The sequence below is a fragment of the Helianthus annuus genome, chromosome 5 (assembly GCF_002127325.2).
Source record: "Helianthus annuus cultivar XRQ/B chromosome 5, HanXRQr2.0-SUNRISE, whole genome shotgun sequence".
Lineage (NCBI taxonomy): Eukaryota > Viridiplantae > Streptophyta > Magnoliopsida > Asterales > Asteraceae > Helianthus > Helianthus annuus.
Window position 1 is genome coordinate 20,696,509 of NC_035437.2, and position 3,720 is coordinate 20,700,228.

General features: G+C 34.1%; 2 non-coding genes across 2 annotated transcripts; both read right to left on the bottom strand.

Annotated features, from left to right (window-relative positions):
- Positions 1–228: 228 nt before the first annotated feature.
- On the bottom strand, positions 229–310 carry TRNAS-GCU. Its single transcript has one exon. It is a non-coding gene; the product is annotated as a tRNA-Ser (tRNA).
- A 2,447-nt stretch (positions 311–2,757) lies between these two features.
- On the bottom strand, positions 2,758–2,839 carry TRNAS-GCU. The gene has a single exon. It is a non-coding gene; the product is annotated as a tRNA-Ser (tRNA).
- Positions 2,840–3,720: the final 881 nt, after the last annotated feature.

The window sequence follows — 3,720 nt, forward strand, 5'->3', positions numbered from 1 at the left end:
AAAACGCCTTAAAACTTTACCACTACGGGTGGTCAAAGGAACAACGTTATACTTCTAAACTTTTAATAAAAGGAAAATGAGAAAGTTAAAAAAAAAAAACCTAACACCCAATCTTTTTTCTTTATTCCCTTTAGTGAAAACAAACAACTCTGCTTCCTGTAAATTAAAGTAGCGACCTAAAAGTATATTCATCACTTTACAAAAAAAAGGTGTTAATAAAAATGGAAACGACGCCTGAGAGATTCGAACTCTCGCGGGGAAACCCCATGTACTTAGCAGGCACACGCCTTAACCACTCGGCCAAAGCGTCGTCATATTGTATGTTGGTTTTCTTTTATTTTTATATTCTAACCCAGATTAGAAAGCAAAAAAGTGAGATCGTTTTCAACAAGTGGGATGTTAAAATTCATGATATGACCCAGAATCACATTTTTTTTCTGTGTGTAGGCATCTTTCCTTTGGACTACTACACTTGTCAAACATAAAGCGGCTGTCTGTCTGTCTGTCTAGGCTTTTGGTCCCATGTATGTCTGTATCAACCAATACATGCATAAATTTATATGATTCCATAGTTAACGGAAGGTGATCGATTGAATTGTAGAATGGAACCATTTGGGTCATAACAGAAAATGATGATAAATGGGTTGGGTGAAGGCGAGCTATCTTGAATAGGCTTCTTACTACAACAGAATTGATCAAGGGAGGTGTCCATTGCAATTCCATTGTTGCCACATGTTTGCGAAATTCACCGACGAAAATTCTGGGCCGAACAGCTAATTACAGTCGATTTTCATCAGGAATTGATAGTATGTTCTGGTTGGTTGTGGTCATTATCAATATCCATTACAATCTCTTATCTCTCCATCTTACATATTTATCTTGTAATCATGTTTCTCAGTTTCTGCTATGTGATTTAGTTATTATTTCAAATATGGAAAGTGTTTGTTAATTATTACTAGATAAGTTTATATATTAGATTTTAACTGTGGGAAATAGGGAATTGGGGCTGTAAATTTAGTTTATCCTTAATTGGATTAGTGATTTTGTATCATTACTCGTTACTATTGGCTCTAAATTCAATTAGTCTCTTTTTTATATATGTTTGTTGTATGTATTTTTGGTTCATATGTGTTCTGTTATCGAGCCGGATCTTATTAACGCCCTGGATGCTAATCAATTAGTCTCTTTTATTTATATATGTTTGTTGCCACATCATGCAACAGACGCGGATTATGAGAAAGAAACATACAGAAATGTGTGTGAAATCATGATGCATTAACATCATGCAACAAACGCGGATTATTAACACCCTGGATGCTAATCAAGTATATTCAGTTAGTCTCTAGGAATGTTTTCACATTCATTACATTTAAACACGATGCAGGGTCTTTTCTTTTCGACTCAATAGAATACGGCCTCAGTACAACACGCAGTTTCTGTAAGTCTATTATTATTCACATATGAAACAAACGAAAATCTTAAGTCACCAAAAGTTTGGGTCAACCCGACCCGTTTCAAAAATTTATCCGTTTTGGCATGTAACCCAACCTTTCCTGTTTGACATTTAATAGATGTATAGGTGTTAGTTTAATTTATTTTTTCATGTACACGACTAGTTCCAGATAGCATCAGAGGATGTTCCTGAAGAATTATGGCAACATGAATAGATATAGAATATTGTTCCAAATACAATTTACAAGAGGCAACAACAACAATGTAGATTATCATGCTAATTAGCATTTACACATCTAATATACATGTGTATTTTGACCACTTAGAAGGTAGATTTTTTATTATATATTGATTTTTTTTAAATAATAGTATGGCAACAATTTGTTGGATTCTTAGGATCATCATGTTCACCGAATTATTTCATGGAATTGGAACATGTAAAAGAACTAGATTTTGAGAACAGAGAATTGTGATCTCTAATATATTTGATTGACAAAATAATCATGTTTAGTTGTGTAATTTGTTAAAAAAAAGTTGGAATGTCGCGGTGGCGGTGGTGTGATCTAGCCCAAAAATTTATGAGTATCCCCAAAAAAGTTTTGGGATCAGGGCTATCTTTTGTATAAAACCGAAAAAAAATATTACACTACGTAGACGGAATTAAAGAGTATTGTGTGAGAGAGAGAGAGAGAGATCCCAAATCCTTTGGTTTAATTTCCTTACAATTTGAAAGGAATGTTGAATTTCTTTACTGTGGGATTTCGTTCTAGTTCCAAACTCATCATTCTCCAACAAATATTTTGTCATTTGACTCCGGTTCAAACCAAACAGGTTAGGGATGCATTCAAAATAACAATTCTTTTGAACTTTGTAGCATTTTTTTTTTGTCGAAGACTGTTTCATTCCAATCATCAGGGCAAATTATATAACGATAACAGGTAGACGAACAACAAACTGCGCCGTCATCCCCTTCTGAATTAGAAAATCCTAATCTACTAAAAACAAAGCCTCGCCCCTGAGGGGTCGAAAAGTTGTTGTGGACTACACGTTGAACTCTAGCCAAGAACCGAACCGCCTCCGGCGCCAAGGAGCCGAACGTGTCAAACGACAGGGGAACAAAGACATGCTTTTTTTTTTTTTAAATAAACTCACTGTTTGTGTTTGTTAGTTCATATATATCTTTGAAGTTATAGGTTAGTGTTTGGAACTACTAGAACAGTTTTTACCTTAGATCTCCAACGATTCAAGTTCTTTTAATTAAAAGATGCAGTTGGGAAAAAACAATTATCACTTTCAAAAAAGAAACGACGCCTGAGAGATTCGAACTCTCGCGGGGAAACCCCATGTACTTAGCAGGCACACGCCTTAACCACTCGGCCAAAGCGTCGTCGTGTTATGCTTCCTACTTATAGAATTTCTATTAGAAATGAAAGTGCTTTTTTTTTTTTTTTCATTTTCATTTCGTTTTAAATTTGGGCAAAACTCGTTCTTCTTATGATCATTAAAGTTAGTGATATAGCTATTTTGTTGTTTGTTTTTTTAGTACATAACTATTTCTTATTACTAAGTTATGGCCTTATTTCTAAACGTTCATTAGATTATTTTTTTTTTCGACATCTTCTTTATATGATTATCCTGATATACTTGTCACTTGAACTTGGATGCAAACTTGAAACTTGATGCATTTACATATGATAAAACTATTTGAAGCGTGCTCATCATAACGTGTCTCAAATAATTGATATGGTAATACATTGTACACATAGTGTGCATATACTTTGGTAGGTATTTCGACTAATCTTCTTTTACTACTCAATTACCAAGATATCCTGTCTCTGGGTCCATAACGATATGTGTTACCGTCACGGCAAACCATAACACATCAGCGCGGAAAGGGCGGTAGCAAATTGCCGGAGGGCCAGCGGCGGGCGTTGGGGAGATATTTGTTGGAGTGCATTTATTGTTTCGGCAGAGATTTGAAGATATTATCTACCTTTTAAACTTAACAACCAATAAGAATTAATGTGGTTTAATTGAAAAGTTTACCCAGAAAAAATAAAACGGTAATATTACCGTTAGTAATTAAAACAAACTAAAAAAATCAATTAACTTTATCAATTATAAATACCCCATATTTTATAATTCAAAATCCCAGCACTCTAAAACATTAATTTTCTTTCAAACTTTTTGTTTTGTTTACAAGTTTCTTTTAAAAATATGGATCAAAGAGGTGATTATCGTCTCACAATCGAGTTCGACTCATACGAA